Below are 18,748 nucleotides of genomic sequence, written 5' to 3' on the forward strand. Positions count from 1 at the left end.
GAAGGTAAAACTGTCACCACTATCATTTTAATAAGTGTTAAAAGTTTGAACTATGTATAACAAGAAAATGTTAGAAAACTTTTTCTTTAATATTTGATGGAGCAATAAAATTCTATTTTTAAATAAGTGACTCAAATAATGATGAGCATAGAAGGACACATATAATTATGTCACCCAAAATAATTTTCTTCCATAATTGTTTCTTTTATATGATCACTACTTCCAACTTTTGATGGCATCCTTTTTAAGATGACTGACTTTTCATAAAGACAACCATTACACTTTCTAGGACCAATTGACTTCTTGCTGAATGCCTGCTTTTAAAAATACATTCTTCAAGTAATTTATTTCAAGGCTTTTAATGATGAAGTCGTCACCTGACTAAAATAATGTTTCATACGTTGGTATTTTAAGAGTGACAGCGTGGTTTTATATAGCCAAAATAATTTATAAAACCTGTCACAAAATTAAGACATTTATTACTGAGTATATAAGAAAATTCCTATCATAGGAATTGCCCCAACGTGCCTTTGAACTGTGGGTACAGTAATTGACATGCTGTTATTTTGAGCATATTCCCAATATTAGTGATTGATGTCATATCTAAGGTCTAATAAAAAGAATTTAAATTTCATTCTTAGAACTTTTAGACATTTCCTCTGCCTATGGTTTACTGTAGTCATCTTATAATGTATTGTTGTTACCCTATTTTATTCCGCTGATAAATTCTAAGGTTTTAATTTTCTGAAGATGGATACATAAGGAAAAGGAAATAAATTTACTGACTCAAGGATGGAAAAATATGAAGAATCATTTCTTTTAGTCATGTTAAAGATATGTTAGAAAACAATTATTGTTTTTAATCACATAATATATATTTATCATATTTTTTTATTGAGGTATAGTTGATGGATTTATCATATTATTTTATTTGCCTAAAAGGAATATATAGAATTAAGTCTAACATTGGGAGAGTTTATATTTACTATTTTAAATAATATACATTTTCTATTAGGGCAAAATGTTTCTTTTTATATTTTCTTTTACTTTTTAAACTAAAAATTGTTTATGTTTAAATTGTTCAATATGATGATTTGATATACACATGCATAGTGAAATGATTACTACAGTCAAGCTTACACTTAAGGGCAAACACTTGAATATATAAACTACTTTATAAATATGTCATTTAGGATACATTGTTTGAGGAATTTTGAGAAAGCTTGGAAATAAACTTTCATATAATGTCAATGAGAATCATTAGAAAAACTGCATTCTGTACTGTGTTACTTCATGCTGTTAGTGTATTTTTAGGTGGATTAGTAGATTTCTTTTCCATATTTAATTTTACAATGACAAATAAAAGAATTGCTCATTGCTATAAAATGTCATGCTCTTACAAAGTTTGATATATTAGCATTAATGAATAGAAAGCAGTCATTGAGCCAGAATAGTAAACCATATTACTATTATAATAGTAAACCATATTAAGTTGGACACATACTGATATTTTAAAATGATTATCTGTGTTCACAGGTTTATATTAACTTTTTTCTAATTAAAAACATACAATATGCAATCACAGAGAAAGATCAGTCTTATTTTTAATTATTTCCCCCTGTAATTAGACATTTATTCTCTGCAGATTGGAGTTTGCAAGATTAAAATAGTTATTATTTAAAGGTCATGTATTTAACATAAGCAAAGGACATTATACATTAGATTATATTCCTAATATTGACTATGCATATATTTGTATTGTATATAAAAGAATAGAAATGGGAATAAATACAGTATGTTCAATGCAGAAAATGACATTTTAACGCATATTTTCTCTCTTTACTCTGGCATTTATCAAAAAGGGGCATTAAGTAAAAGCAGACAAAGGGGAAATAGTCAAGCCAACATTAGAAGTGATACCGTGAGATACATTTTAATAATATATATTTTGAATACATATTTAATATATATATTTTAATATGTATGATTTTAATAAACATTTTATATATGTGATTTTTAAGCCATCCCATCTATACTGGTTACTGTAAAACTAGAAATTTCATACCTGTAAATTTACTTCCTACAACTATAAGATTTACCACAATGTGAAATATGTGTTCATATGGGCAGAATTTACAGTATGAAGCCTCATGTTTGTGCAATGAACCTTGATTAATACTATCCTGAATCCAGGATGTTGGATATAGAATTTTGTGTAGAATATTGATGGTAATATATCTTTCAGAAGCATAACTTTTTTTTCTTAAAAGTTAAAACAATTTCACAGACAAAACCAATAGGAAGCAAGGGATTTTAAAAGCATGATTATCAATGGGCCATGGGAAAAGTGAGTGAATAGTGGAGGTCAATACTGAAAGAAGAATCCAGAATCTAAATGACAGAGGAGAAAATTTACCTCATTAGGAATACACATGAGAACAAAAAGGGATAGAAGGGAAGGTCAGTACCTTGGGAGGATAAGATTGGATTCAGTTGACTTTGATAAATTGGTGAAGTTATGAAAAACAAATGGAACTGAATGTTCCTATTATTCAATAGGAACAAGCATAGCATAATGCAATTAAGACAGAAAAAGGAGTTGCATGAAAACAATGAGCAGTAACATGGATTACAGTGTGGAGCATTCATAGCATTCTCAAGTAGGAAGGCAACATGAAGGCCATTTTATAGAGGGATAGAGACATGGGGAGCATTTGCAACCTAACTGAGAAGGAACTAGGAGTGTTATCATTGTCTGTAGTCTATCAATCAGCCCAATAATTCCCCTCAACACCATAGTGTCCCCAAATCTAACAGGGAATGGTCCAGGGTATCATAAGATTAACAACTGACTCTTCACCCACCAATATCCAATCTATGGGCACATCTTTCAGCACCACTAAAAATATATTCTGAATTTCTTTATTCCCCTCATTTCTAATATTTTTGTACTAGTGCAAAATATCATCACCCCACCCTGCTCTAGCATCCATTTTCCAGATTGCAGACCAAGTGATTTCTTCACTTGATGAATCAATATCATGCTACTATGTTTATAAGTACTACAGTGGCTTAATGCCAGTAGAATAAAAATCAAACCCCTGAACATTGCTAATAGTTCTTCATACGGTCTCACCCCTGCCCTTCACCCCTTTACATTTGCCCCAGGTTTCCTTCCTCCTCTTCCTAGAACAAGCTGTGCTCATATTTGCCTTATGATGGTACATTTTTGTTCCCTAATGAAAAAGACTTTTAAATGGCGTGAGAAATATCCAGTATGGCCTAGGAGTCTAGTAATGCCTTTAAAGTTTTCCATGTTTTGAGGAAAATTTTTCAGGTTTGATGTGAAAAATAAGGTACCCAAATATTTAAAATACTTAAAACGTAAAATAAATTTACAAGAAAGCACATTCCCTGTGTAACTAAGCTAATATCTGAGTGACTGAGAAGAAAGGGCAGTTTCTTTCCCCAATATAAATACATCTGTATTCTAGGTCACATTTTGTTTGAGCTTTGTCACTTTTCATATAAAATTAATTTTTCTTTGCTGACTATTGTCATAATAATTGGATATCCACTCCATGGAAAGCAATTCTCTGATGTTCCAGTCAGATCTCTGCATTTAAATAAAAACTTAGCAGAGCAGAAAACAGAAGGAAAACGTGTAACTGAAGAGGTGCTGTATGTTGCCCTGACTCTGGGTGAGCATACGTTCTGTAGAGTCAAGTCGTCTCAGCCATGCCTACCTAACCCTTCTGTTTGGTGCTGGAGGTGGCAATTATCAGAAACCATTTATTTTTTCTGCCTCTCACTGTTTCTTTGCTTAAACTCTCAAAGCCTTGGAAGCTGCTCAAGATAGAGCAGATCTAGGGGAGCTGGGCGATTCTCATTATATAACCAAAATAGTTCATTAAACATAAATTGAATGTAGGACTGTGGCTGCAGGCAGCTCTCTGGTCATGCTTTGCCATAGTCAGGTTATTTTAAAGTTGGTATAAAGTAAGTTCCTTTTATGACAGTTATCTTCTGGGCTCAGGAGTATTTCAGGAGAGCAGGGAAATAATTAATTTTGGATTCTTACATATTCAGTATACCTGTGAGCACTGCTTTGGAACCATTTATATTAAAAAAAAAGTCTGTCATTTTTAGTTGGATGGGTGAGGAACATCACTAGTTCTATAATTCTCAGCCCCAGATTCAAACAAATAACATACATTTTGAAAAAGTACATTAAATATATCACTACTTAATGGAATATAATAAATATTTTTCATAGCCATACTAATATGTTATACTAGGAAATGTGTTTATGTACAAAAATAAATGTTAAGTAAAATTGGTGAGTAGATGAGTAGAAGAAAAAAGTTACAGGCACAAAACTTCTTTTTCTTTTTTTATGTTACAAGAGAGAAAGTGCTCTCTTCCTTCGTCCGTATTATTTCAGAACATTGCTAAATGTGAAAAATTGTGTCAAGTCTCTAATGAAAAAATAATGGTGATATAACATTTCTACTCAGTTTGAATGATTAATTTAATAAATCATGTGTGCTTATGCCTGGAAGGGACATTAAATATCATTTAGCACATTATTTCCCAAATTATATTCTGTAAAGTCTCAAAGCTCTGAGCAAAAAATAAAAACAGAATTGTCTGTAGTGAAACAGGTTTTGGAATTAAACCATTTAAACTGATTTATCTAATGCATGACTTCACACAGTGTTTAGTACCATGATGTTCACTGGATCAGCAGTGTTTCCTAAATTGATTTGGCTTAGTGCTGCCATTAACATCTGAGGAACTCAGCCTTTCTTTTAAGCAAAAGTCAGTAAAATATTGATAAGATACAAAGCCCTCATTATAGAGTAAAGGAAACAGGATACAAGGAAGCTAAATGGCTGAGCCAAAGCCACAGAGGGGATTTACTGGTCGTGCCAGGTCTTTTATTTTCTAGAGCTCTAGACGTTCTACTACACTACACTTTTCATTAACTGAGATGACCAGCACTTTGCCTCGGTGGATACACCTCTTCCCACTAAACTTAAATCCCATCTTCCTAGGTAGCAAGAAGCATCAAAGTGTGCCAATCCCTTAAAGGATTTTGGTTTTGACAGCAGAGCGGATAAGCTTGTCAACTGCCCTGGGTGTCCGATCAGATATCTCTCTAGTGATGACCTTTTTATATGAGTTCAGAAATAATTTTCAGCTGTCACATAGGATGCCTCTCCAAAGATACAAAGAAAAGAATTTTATTTACGGGGAGAATTTAACTTCTATGGCAATTTCAAAACACCTCTCCCTATACTCTCTCTATTTATACGCATACACCACATGCAGGCACATAAATCTTCTGCAAGAAACTGGAATATATGAGTCCCTCAACAAATGGCTCAAAGACATTAAGACGATTCTACAGGGATGTTCTAGAGATGCTCTTTTACTCTTGTGAAATACTAATTATTTATTGTTAGGAACCATATATAAGATTGAACTGTCTATATTTTTTTGCAGAGCATACATCAGAGTCAGATCCACTAGCCTGAGTGTTTTGCTGGTATTTTATATTGTTCATTTGGAGTTGCGAAAATTGACTATTGTTTACTTATATTGACAAAATTATATATGTTGTCGTAAATATATACATAGTTTGTATGCTAATGATGCTAGGTGCATTCATTTTTTGTGGACTTTTAAAACAAGCTTTTGATTAAATGATGATTTCATTAATATTTAACAGCACCACCTCTTTGTATAATTAAACCATATTAGTATATTAGTGTGATAATTGTTCTTTTACAGTAATACTAATAATCATTAGTATTGTTATGTAGTAGCAAGTCATTATAATCAGTGATTTTCTTCTTGCAACTACTATTATGATTTTAGTCATGGGCTATTTGTTCTTGAATATTTAAATTTTGTAGTTCTAAGTATTTTTGAAGGAAGTGGTATATATGGGTCATTATAGCTCAAGGGCTAAAGCTTTTTCGTTGCATATATTCTAACAGATTTTAGTTTACTGATCTTTAAAGGGGGTTTTAATTTGATGCTTTAAAATTACTGAAGTAACACATATGAAAGAGAACAAAATAATATAAAAATGTGTATGGAAAAGGCTCATCTTATATCTTCTGTCCTCTTCACCAAGATCTAGGTCTTATGGATATTCTTTTGCTTTCTCAATTCTGATAGATATTTAACTGCATAGACTTTCCTATTTTCTCTCTGCATACCCACATGTATGTCATTTTACATGAATGGGGCCATGTCATATGTACTAGAGAGTTTTGAACAATTTTATTTTTTCTTATGTGCTTGATCATTCTCTTCTCTCCAATCAACATCTTCCAGATCATCCAGGAATAATGTTGATAGATCCTTTCATTTTTCTCTCTCTGCTTTACATTTTTTTCCTCCCTTTCTTCCTCCCGCCCTGCCTCCCTTCCATCTTTCCTCCCTCTCTACTTTCTTAATGTCTTTCGTGTTTTGTCTTTCTATCCTATCTATCCATCTATCTATCTATTTATCTATCTATCATCTATCTATCTAATCTATCTATCATCATCTATCTCTATACCTTTTCTTATTATTATAGTTTAAAATAATGAAATTATAATAGACACAGCCTCTGTATCTTAATTTTTTTCTCCCAAGAATACTTTGTTCAAATCCTTCCAAAACATCAATTATTGTTCTAAATTATGTTGATTAATGACTTGATGACATTCCATGTTCTAGATGTACTGTGCATTTTCAACACTCCCTTATTAACATTTTTTTTGTTGTTGTTCAGGACTTTGATTTTTCCCCAATATATGTCATCTAAGAGCATCAATTCTGCTTAACAACAGTTTACTAAATACTCACGTTTATTTCTATGACTAGATTCCTAGAAGTGAAATATAAGCAAAACAATGAAGTTTTTAGAAGTATGACTCTGGAGGCAGGTTTCCTACATTCAGACCACCTTTGGCATTATCTCAGACAAGTTTTTGTTCTCAATTCTCTTATCTGTAAAATGGAATAATAGTAGTAAATTCATCAGAGAATTGTTATGAGGATTAAATGAACCAATTACGTAAAGTGCTTAGAATACATGAGTGACACAAAATAAGCTTTATGCAAATGTTAATTGTCATGATTATTGTTGCTATTGCTGGATTGAAGGGTATGTGTACTTTTAAAATTTTGATACATGTTGCCATATAGCTTTCCAAAAAAGATTGTGAAATTTAACATTTCTGTCAACAATTTATGATACAACTCTTTTTCCAGCATTCCCACCAGTAGTGTGTTATCATTGTTTTTTCTAGAAAAAAATGGGTGAAAAATATTACCTAATTTTAGTGTACTTTTTATTCTCCATATTATTAAGGAGTTTGAGCACCTTCTAATATATTTTTGTATGTTTTAAATTTAGTTTTCTATAATTTATCTCCATATTTTTAAAAACCTAAACTGATCACCCCACTTGTAATTTTCCCTCCAAATGTATCATTGTTTGATTGACTAATAGCATTGAAGTATTTAAAAGTTGTATAGTCAAGGTAGTCTGTTTTTTTTATAGATATTGGTATACTGATTTGTTAAAAATTTTTCTTCATCCTTAAACTTTACAAGCATCCTTCTAGATTTTTAATAATATTTGTTACAATGGTTTTCATATTCAAGTTGTTAATTTATTTGAAATTTATTCATTTTTGTTTAGCAGAGATAAGGATGATTATACAAAGCTAATTATTAAAGAAACATTTTTTCCCATTTAACTGACATTCTGTGATTGATACATACACAGACACACACATACACATTTTTTCCCCTGGACTCTAATTCCCTGATCTATTTGTCTGTTTATGTAATAATATAATATTGATTTGATTATAGTGTTTTATAGTTATAATATATAAAAAGTCAGGGTCTTGCTCTTATCTTCTCATAGGTTTCCTGGCAATTATAGTTTATTTTCTATATAAATTTTAAGAATATTTTATTAATTTCCATAAGGAAATGTATAATTTAATTAGAATTGCATTAATTTTATATGAATTTTAAGAAAAGTGACTTTTTTTAGATACTTAATGCCTTCCACACAGGGTTATGGGAAGTCTTTCTGTGTTCAGATTTACTCTCTTCATTATGATTTTATAGTTTTCTTCATTATTGGCCCTGTGAACTTTTTGCTAATTTTCTTCCATTGAATTTTATAGCTTTTGTTGGTCTTATAAATTAAATGATATTTTTTCCATTTCTGTGTGTAGTTGATTACTGTAGGAATAGAGAAAGTCATTGACTTTTATATATTGTTCTCATGTCCAGTTAGTCTACCAAATTCTCAGTCTCTTGAATTCTTTGCACATATTCAGTTATACCAGTTACAGTGTGTGATAGTTTTTTCTCTCATTTTCTAATATTTATTTTAATTGCCTTTTTTTCTTGTCACAGTATTCTCTAGAATTTACAGTGTTAGAAAATGATAGTGATAATGGTAATTCAATTCAGTTTAAATAAAATTTTCTCTTTTTTTCTTTTTCTCCAATTCATTTTAAAGAATATAATCTAGGATAATAAAGATCATACTTCCACATAATCATCCGAAGTGTCTACCCTAAAGTATAAAGGAAGAAGATATCACATTCAGACTTTAATCATCTACTACTGAGATAACAGTGTTTAATCTTTAGTGATAGGGAGAGAGGGGTGTGAAATGGAGAAAATACTTTGAACAGAGATACCTGTGAGTTGGTAAGAGGAATATTGAGCAGTCATTTTGGTTGAAGAACAGGGAATTTGAAATAGAACAGTGATTTGCCTGAAAGAGACAGGTTAAAACTGAATAAATATAATTATTTTTTTATATATTCACATTATATATTGCAATCTAAATTGTGGAAAAAAATTAAAATCTTTTTACCCATTGTACTGTATCAAGTCCCAGCAGTAGCATTTTAGCACTTTATTATCTCAGACGTGAATTTTAAATATTCTATGAAATTTGGGGTTTCTTTCCATTCTATTGTTATGAATGTGACTCTATTTGATTCTTTCTGTCTCTACCAAATTCTGGTCTTTTCTTGTACCCTTCTGCTGCAGATTTATCTAGGTCATGTCTTTTCATATCCTATTAAGTTGAAAAACATTAAAAAATTATTTCTCTTAAAATTTAATTATTTTGTTTTGTTTGTCTGAATAAATCTTTATCTTGCCTCATTTGTTGAAGGATATTTTTGCTGTGTATAGAATTCCAGGTTCACAGCTTTCAAACAGTTTTACAAACATTACTTAGTGCCTTTAAAGATGACACTCTGTTGTTCTCTGGCCTGCATGGTTTTTACAAAAATCTGCCACAATTCCTATCTTTGTTTCTTTGTAGAAAATGCATCTTTTTTTTCTCCATCCTACAATTATTATTTTTTAAAATTATACTTTGCCGCAATTTGATTATGATGCATTGTGATGTTATTTCCTTTCATGTTTCTTCTCCTTGGAGTTTGTTGGGATTCATGGATCTGTAGATTTATAGTTTTCATCAAGTTTGGAAACTTTTGTGCATTGTTTTTTTCCAACTGTTATTATTGCCCACCTCCCCTTCTTCTTGGACTACATTTTTAAAATTACATATATTTTTATTTCCACATATCTGATTGGTTATTTTGAAAATATATATCTTCCATGTCTCTCTTTATCATTTTCAACTTTCTTGAATATATGATGGAATTCTGTATAGGCTGTTTCAAATATCTTTATATGATAAATCTATTATTGCTGCCATTTCCAGATCTACTTCTAATGATTAATTTTTCTCAGCTTATGGGTTGTATATTATTTTTTACATGCCTCATTATTTTTAAATGGATAGAGACATTTTAAATTTTATACAGTTGGTGCTTGATTTTGTCATTATTTTAAAAATATTGTTGGGCTTTTTTCAGGAACACACATACGTTACTTATGTGTGCTTTTATATCATTTACATTTCAAAATTTGCTTTTCAGCTATACTAGGTAAGGTTCAGACAGCATTTGGTGCAGGGCTAATTTGGCTCCATCACCAGGGCAATATACTTATTAGAATTATCCTTGGTGCTCCATCTATTAAGAAGTCTTTTTGCTCTGCCTGGCTGGAGCACAAACCCTATGTAACCTGTGGGGTTTTCTTGCTATTCCTTTCCAGAGGTTTTTTCTCAACTTTGGGTAGTTACCTCCCTTGCATATACAAATCAATGCTCAGACAAATGAATCAAAAAGATTGTTTTGCAGATTTCCAGAATTCTCTGTGTAGCTCCCTCCTCTTTGATATTTCAGTCCACCAACCCCAGCTTCTCTGGCCTCCCCATCTATGAGCTCTCTTTCCTCAGCTCATAGAGACTACTGTGCTCTGTTTGGGTTAATTCTCCCCGAACTGCAGTATGAATGCTTTCTCTAGGCCATTGTAGTGCCCACATTTATTTATCTTACTTCTTTTCCTGTTCTGCCTCTTGTCCAAGATCTGAAAGCCATTTTTTATATATCATATTCCAGTTTTCTACTTGTTAATTGTGTAAACTTGGTCCCTATTTTCCCATAATGGCTGCAAGAGGAAGTTCTAATTGCTAGTGTTTGGTAATTTTTCTTTTCTTAGTTATACTTAGTTTTCTTGTATTTGTATTATATTTAGAATTTATATTATATATTATGTGTAATATTATAAGTATAATAAACTGACATATATTTCAGTTGATTCTTCACCACCTATAAATAAGAATCTATGGTTCTGCTCTTTTTGTTTGTTACTGGTATAGATTGCATTGATATATTTCTCTAATATTGTACCATTTTTTCACTCCAGTAATAAATATTTGTTAGCTATAATATAGCATTTTAAAACATATGGTTGGATTCCATTTGCTATTGTTGTGTAGAATATTAGTATCTACATTCATAAATGAGTTTGGTCTATATTATTAATCCAAATGTTTTACCAGTTTCGGCTATTAAAGCCAAATAAGATTTATAAAGTGATTTAGGGAGATGTTTCACCATTCTCTGTGCTCTAGAAGAACTTAAATAATGTTACTATTACCTATTTCTTAAAATTTTTTTAGAATTTCTCTGTGAAATCATTTATTTTTTGTGTTCAAAGAAAAGTTTTTAAATCACTTTTAAAATAATCTTTTATAGAAACTAGATTCAAAATTTCTACGTTTTCCTATCAAATTGGGTAAGTTGTATATTGGTAAAATTCTTTTGACTGTTAATTGTGAAAATATTTTGCTCTGACTGGCTGTTTATTTTTCTTATGAAGCTTCTAATTTTTCAATAATCTGTATTATATATTATAAGAATATATATACAGATCATTGTATATATATTATATATAATATAATGTATATAATATATATTTGTCAATAATCTTTATGTATTTCAATAATTTTTCAATAATGCTTATTGTATATATTATGTATGGTGTATATTATATATATTATATATGTAATATATCTGTACTATATCTATACTATATATACAATATGCATTGTATATATAGTATATATACAATACATATTATACATTGTATATATATCACATATATATCTTCTTATTTGTAATCCTGCATAATTTTATTCTCAGTATCTATTTTTTTTCCTTAATCACTTTCTTAAGAGCTTTACCTGTTTTATGATTTAATAGAAATTCATTATGGATTTATTTTTTTTCATTTTAATATTATAGGGATGAGTTTCATGAATTTTAGTTTTAGCTCTTTATAGTCTCTTTAAATTCCATAATATTAGTACCTGGTTCACTAATTTCCTTCATTAGTAAAGAAGGCATTTAATGATGATAAACTTACTTATTCACAGTATATGCTTTTTCCCACAAGTTTTATATGAGATGTTCTCTTTTATATTGCTTCCTTGATAATTTATAATTCCATTTTTATAGTACCCTTGATTTAAGGACTATTTAAGGATTGTGTCTTAATTTCTGATATTCAGGGAATTTTAACTTCTTTAGTCATTTTATTGAAATGCTCTCAGAAGATATTGTCTGTAAAATCTCATTTATTTAACTGGATGAATTTGAAAATGGGTGGGAAACAGGATTTGTTTTTCAAAATGTTCTGTGGTCATTCAAAGTAATATATAGATTCTTTGGCTGAGGGATATAAAATTTCTCATATATGTTAAATAAAGATTTTGATTACAGTTTAAATTCATTTTTGACCTTACTTATTTTTTATGTAATTAGTCCTATTTGATATGGGAAATGTATTACATTTTTCCTGTTGTTTCCTTTTGTTTTTGTTAGATTTTATTATTTCTAGCTTCAAAATTATTTGTGCAAAAGTTTTTGCCTTTTATCTCTCACTCTTTATGTATGTACACATATACATTTGTTTATAATACCTTTATTATTATTTTATATTCTTTGTATTCTTTTGTTGTTTGATGTTAAAGTCTGTCTTGTCTGGTATTAATATTACAATGCTTGCTTTATATTTATGTTTACTTAGTATGCCTTTGTCCATCTATTTATTTCAAGCTTTAAGTAAACTCTCAGCATGACAATTTTCAACTTTGAATGGAGAATTCAGGAAAATAACCTATATACTTGATACTATTCCTCCCTCTTAAATTACTATTTAAGATTCATTTTACTTTTTAAAAAAATTTTTATTGGAGTATAGTTGATTTACAATGTTGTGTTAGTTTCACAGCAAAGTGAATCAGTTATACATACACATATATCCACTCGTTCTTTTTGTTTTAGATTCTTTTCCATATAGACCATTACAGAGTATGCTATACAGCAGGTTCTTATTAGTTATCTATTTTACATATATATTAGTGTGTATATGTCAATCCCAATCTCCCAATTTATCCCTCCCCCCTGTTATCCCTTGGTGACCAAAATTTGTTTTCTACATTTGTGACTCTGCTTATGTTTTGTAAGTAAGTTCATTTGTACCCTTTTTTTTTCTAGATTCCACATATAAGTGATATCATATGATATTTGTCTTTCTGTGTCTGACTTACTTCACTCAGTATGACAATCTCTAGGTCCATCCATGTTGCTGCAAATGACATTATTTTGTTCTTTTATATGGCTGAATAATATTTCATTGTATATATGCACCACATCTTCTTTATCCATTCCTCTGTTGATGGACATTTGGGTTGCTTCCATGTCCTGGCTATTGTAAATAGTGCTGCAGTGAACACAGCAGCAGTGCAGATGTATGCTGCAGTGCATACATCTTTTTGAATTATGGTTTTCTCTGGGTATATCCCCAGGAGTGGGATTGCTGAATCATATGCTAGTTCTATTTTTAGTTTTTTAAGGAACCTCCATACTGTTCTTCATAGTGGCTGTGCCAATTTATATTCTTACCAACAGTGTAGGCAGATTCCCTTTTCTCCACACTCTCTCCAGCATTTATTGCTTGTAGATTTTTTTGATGATGGCCATTCTGAGCAGTGTGAGGTGATACCTCATTGTAGTTTTGATTTGTATTTCTCTAATAATTAATGATATTGAGCATCTTTTCATGTGCTTTTTGGCCACCTGGATGTCTTCTTTGGAGAAATGTCTATTTAGATCTTCCTCCCATTTTTTGTTGGATTATTTGTTTTTTTGATATTGAGCTGCATGAGCTGTTTGTATATTTTGGAGATTAATCTCTTGTCAGTTGCAAATATTTAGAGAAGAACTAACACCTATCCTTCTCAAACTCTTCCAAAAAATTGCAGAGGAAGGAACACCCTCAAGCTCATTCTATGAGGCTACCATCACCCTGATACCAAAACCAGACAAAGATATCACAAAAAAAGAAAATTACAGGCCAATATCACTGATGAACATAGATGCAAAAATCCTCAACAAAATACTAGCAAACAGAATCCAACAACACATTAAAAGGATCATTCACCATGATCAAGTGGGATTTATCACAGGGATGCAAGTATTCTTCAATATATGCAAATCAATCAGTGTGATACACCATATTAACAAATTGAAGAATAAAAACCATATGATCATCTCAATAGATGCAGAAAAACTTTTGACAAAATTCAATACCATTTATAATAAAAACTCTTCCGGAAAGTGGGCCTGGAAGGAACCTACCTCAACTTAATAAAGACCATATACAATAAACCCACAGCCAACATCATTCTCAGTGGTGAAAAACTGAAAACATTTCCTCTAAGATCAGGAACAAGACAAGGATGTCCACTCTCACCACTATTATTCAGCATAGTTTTGGAAGTCCTAGACACGGCAATCAGAGAAGAAAAATAAATAAAAGGAATCCAAATTGGAAAAGAAGAAGTAAAACTGTCACTGTTTGCAGATGGCATGATACTATACATAGAAAATCCTAAAGATGCTACCAGAAAACTACTAGAGCTAATCAGTGAATTTGATAAGGATGCAGGATACAAAGTTAATGTACAGAAATCTCTTTCATTCCTATACACTAACGATGAAAGATCAGAAAGAGAAATTAAGGAAACAATCCCATGTACCACTGCAACAAAAAGAATACCTAGGAATAAACCTACCTAAGGAGGCAAAAAACCTGTACTCAGAAATCTGTAAGATACTGATGAAAGAAATCAAAGATGACACAAACAGATGGAGAGATACCATGTTCTTGGACTGCAAGAATCAATATTTTGATAATGACTATATTACCCAAAGCAATCTAGAGATTCAGTGCAATCCCCATCAAATTACCAATGGCATTTTTCACAGAATTAGAACAAAAACTTTTATGATTCGTATGGAAACAAAAAAGACCTCGAATAGCCAAAGCAATCTTGAGAAAGATAAATGAAACTGGAGGAAATGGGCTCCCTGACTTCAGACTATACTACAAAGCTACAGTAATCATTTTACTATTGTTTCCTTTTTATTTTCCTTGTCTTACATGTTCTAATAATGTTTTAACACTTCCTTTTATTTCCCCATGTTAATTTGGGAATTTTTCTCATTGTTAATGTCTTCTTGCCAGTGTTTATAATCAAACATATAATCATTTACTCATATATGAAATTTCAACCATTTGTCCCAGCAGTATGCTTTCTCTTTCAAGTCTTCCCCGTTTGCATCCCTTCTCACTGTCCTATAAGATAAGACTTACATAATATTTTTATGCCTTAACCCTTTTACTGTTTTACCTCTTTCCCACCCACTAAGAACATTGGATTGCTTTCCTTCTCGTCTTTCTAAAATTTGCTCTCCTAGATTTTGCATCTTTGTTCTAAACTAGCATTAACATTTTTATTGGTGTCTGATTTTTCCATTGAAAGGATCTTTCAGTACTTATGCCCTATTTGGATTTAACTTTGAAGTTATCTTTGTCTCTATTAAGATCTCTGTGCTTATTTATTTTGCTGTTTTATTAGGGTCATTATAATTTATTTTCTCAGATGAGATGTATGGGTGGAAATTGTTCTCTTTGTACAAAGCAGATTCTTTCTATTTGTAGGTTTATTATACATTCTCTTTATACTTATAGTTTGGGAATTTTATCAAGATGTATCTTTAAAAAAAAGTCAATCTCAACTAGAAATCTATGAGTTCTTTCAGTCTCTAGGACCAGGTATCTATATTTCTTTCCTCCATATTTTTTCTTTTTATCCTTTAGACTCTCTTATTTACCTCATATTGGGTGTTTGCTGTGGATATTCTCTCCCATTGGGGCACAAACATGTAATCTATGTACTTCTATTTAACAGGGACATTATAAGAAGATAAATGAGATAAATCATATTCTTCTAGGTTTTATTCATCTCAGAGTTAGGTAATTCTGTTTTCATAGATTCTGAACCAATTCTTGACTATTCATCCCTTACAATTGAGAAACAATATTTTTTCTAAATTCAAATTTAAATCATGTAAGTTTTCTGCTTAAAATTATTTATTGTATCTTCTCATATATCACTTAAAATCCAGACTTCCTTGCATAGTAAAATATTCTCTATTAGTGAATACTTGTCATCTGTCTGGGTTAATTTCCTGGAACTCTCTTCAACAAACCTGATAATTCAACAATAATAAATCATATGCCTTTTCCAATACATAACACATTCTATCTTACTTTATTAATAAGCCATTTTATCTTTTGAAAGTGTCTTCTTTGCTGTACAAACTGATATACTCATCTTTAACTCCTATGGACAGACTTCCTGAATTTCACAGAAGTTGTTAGTTGTCTGCTCCTTTCTGTTACCATAGCTTTACATGCATATTGGGGAATGGTTAGTGACCCAAACCTGTGTCACCCCACTCTATATTATTATGGAACTTCATTCTCCTTGCCTTCTATATCGTCTTCAAGTTTGTAGTAGACATTAATGTGCAAACATTCTCTGAAAAGAGAAGATAGTCTTGGTTAGAAGAGAGGGTGGAGGAGAAGTAACTTGACAGTGAGAGGGTGACTTACAACATATCCTCCACACACAGAACATTGTATAACAAATTAAAATGCATGAAACATTACTACTATTGTTATGCCCTCAAAAGGAATAGAAAACAAGCAACAGTTAACCTGTATAAAATTAGTGGAATCAGAATTAGAGGAGGTAGGGATGGAGATGTACATTTTGATTGTTGTTTTTGTAGTATGGACCTACTACCATCCTTAAACATGGTTTTGATGCAATGACTTGAAAACAATAAAAAGTGCCATAAGCTCTAACAAGTTCAAATCTAAAAGTATTGAATTTCTTGGCACACAGAGATTGTCCTATGCCTGGGGAAATGCAGCAGGTGAGAGACTCAGCTTACCTCTATGATACTGTTTATCACTTTGTATTAAAATCAATAGTTTGTCTGCATCTTCCTTTAAATATGACTCCTCAAGGGAGAGTGCCTTAACTATTTTTTACATCTTAGACTCTTGCATAATAATGAAATGTTGAGTGAATATATGAATGACTTGGAGAGTAAATAAATGAATGAATAATTGAATTAATATATTACACTGGTACTTATTTCTGCCAGGGGAGGAAAAAAATAGTGTTTGTTAAGAATTGGACTATTAGAGAGTATTGGATTGCTAGGTTGCACTGCAGAAGGGATGTGGATCCCATTCACAAAAACAGAATTTAACATAGCAAAGAATGATCACTAAAATTACATAAGGAATAGATATTTTGTATCATTAAGAAATTGATACTTGCCATCAAGTCAAATGGTGTTTAGGTCTTCTGGAAAGCTTGAACCATAGCTACTATTGAAAATCCATCATGTTATCTGGAAGGGAAAATGCAAGTGAGATATCAGATGCTGGGTTGGTAATTTAGTTTCATCGTACTGAGTGACATACATGAACAACATGCTTTTCTTTTTCATACCCATAAGCTATTTCTGCTAAAAGCACATGAAGAGTAAACGTATTTTCAGTCATTGACCACCTTAATTTCCCTGTAGGATCTCAGAGAATTTAACCTTTTCCTAACTAAATCATTACTTTTTAATGATCTCTATTGTGTGCATAAATTCAGACTTTTCACTGAAAGTATTGATTTGGATGAATAAAGTATTGATACTTATATTTTTAATATGATACACACTTAAACCTTTTTGTATAAAGTCATTGTTTATAACCACAATATTAATATTTGGCAAAAATTGAATCCTTCTCAGTGCTTTCTTTTTTTAATATCTAGATGTACCAAAGTAATTCTCTCATTATTTAACATATTGTAAACTTTACAGGTTATCTACCTTAATCACATGTCCTGACTTTTTATATGCTAAGGCAGGTAATGCTGAGACTAGAGAGGTAACCACAGAAAATGAGAGCTGTAGTTCTTGATTTGGGAAATATAAGACCTGACAATCTGTTCACTCACATACCAGTATATTTTGTTTATTTCTTAAAGACTACTTAATTAAAACAAAATTAGCATTTAAAAATAGTTTTCACAGGAAGTATTCCTTTGTGTTAAAAATCATTGGAGAAATGGGTCCCCTGTTGTCTGAGCCAATCCATGAACGTGGAATTTCTTTCCATTTCTTTGAATTATTTTCAGTTTCCTTCATCAGTGTTTCATAGTTTTCAGAGTATAGTTCTTTCACTTATTTGGTTAAGTTTCTTTCTAGGTATTTCATTCTTTTTGATGTGATTTTGAATGGGATTTTTTTTTCTTTGCTTTCTTTTTCTAATAGTTCATTATTAGTATATAGAAAAAAACAGGTTTCTGTATATTAATCTCATATTCTGTAATTTTAGTGAGTTCAATTATTACTTAGCTCTGAGATGAATAAAACCTAGAAGAATATGATTTATCTCATTTATCTTCTTATAATATCCTGTTAAATAGAAGTACATAGATTATATGATTGTCTGTGCCCCAGTGGGAGAGAATATCCACAGCAAACACCCAATATGAGGTAAATAAGAGAGTCTAAAGGATAAAAAGATAGATATCTGGTCCTAGAGACTGAAAGGACTCATAGATTTCTAGTTGAGATTGACTTTTTTTAAAGATATATCTTGAAAAAATTCCCAAACTATAAGTATAAAGAGAATGTATAACAAACCTACAAACAGAAAGAATCTGCTTTGTCCAAAGAAAACAATTTCCACTGACGACACATCTCATCTGAGAAATTATTAATTCTAATAGTTTTTTCTGGAGACTTTAGGGTTTTCTATAGCATCATGTTAGCTGCAAATAGTGACAGTTTTATTCCTTCCATTTCAATTTTGATACCTTTTATTTCCTTTTCTTGTCTGATTGTTGTAGCTGGGACTTCCATTA

This window comes from Physeter macrocephalus, chromosome 1 (assembly GCF_002837175.3).
Source record: "Physeter macrocephalus isolate SW-GA chromosome 1, ASM283717v5, whole genome shotgun sequence".
NCBI lineage: Eukaryota > Metazoa > Chordata > Mammalia > Artiodactyla > Physeteridae > Physeter > Physeter macrocephalus.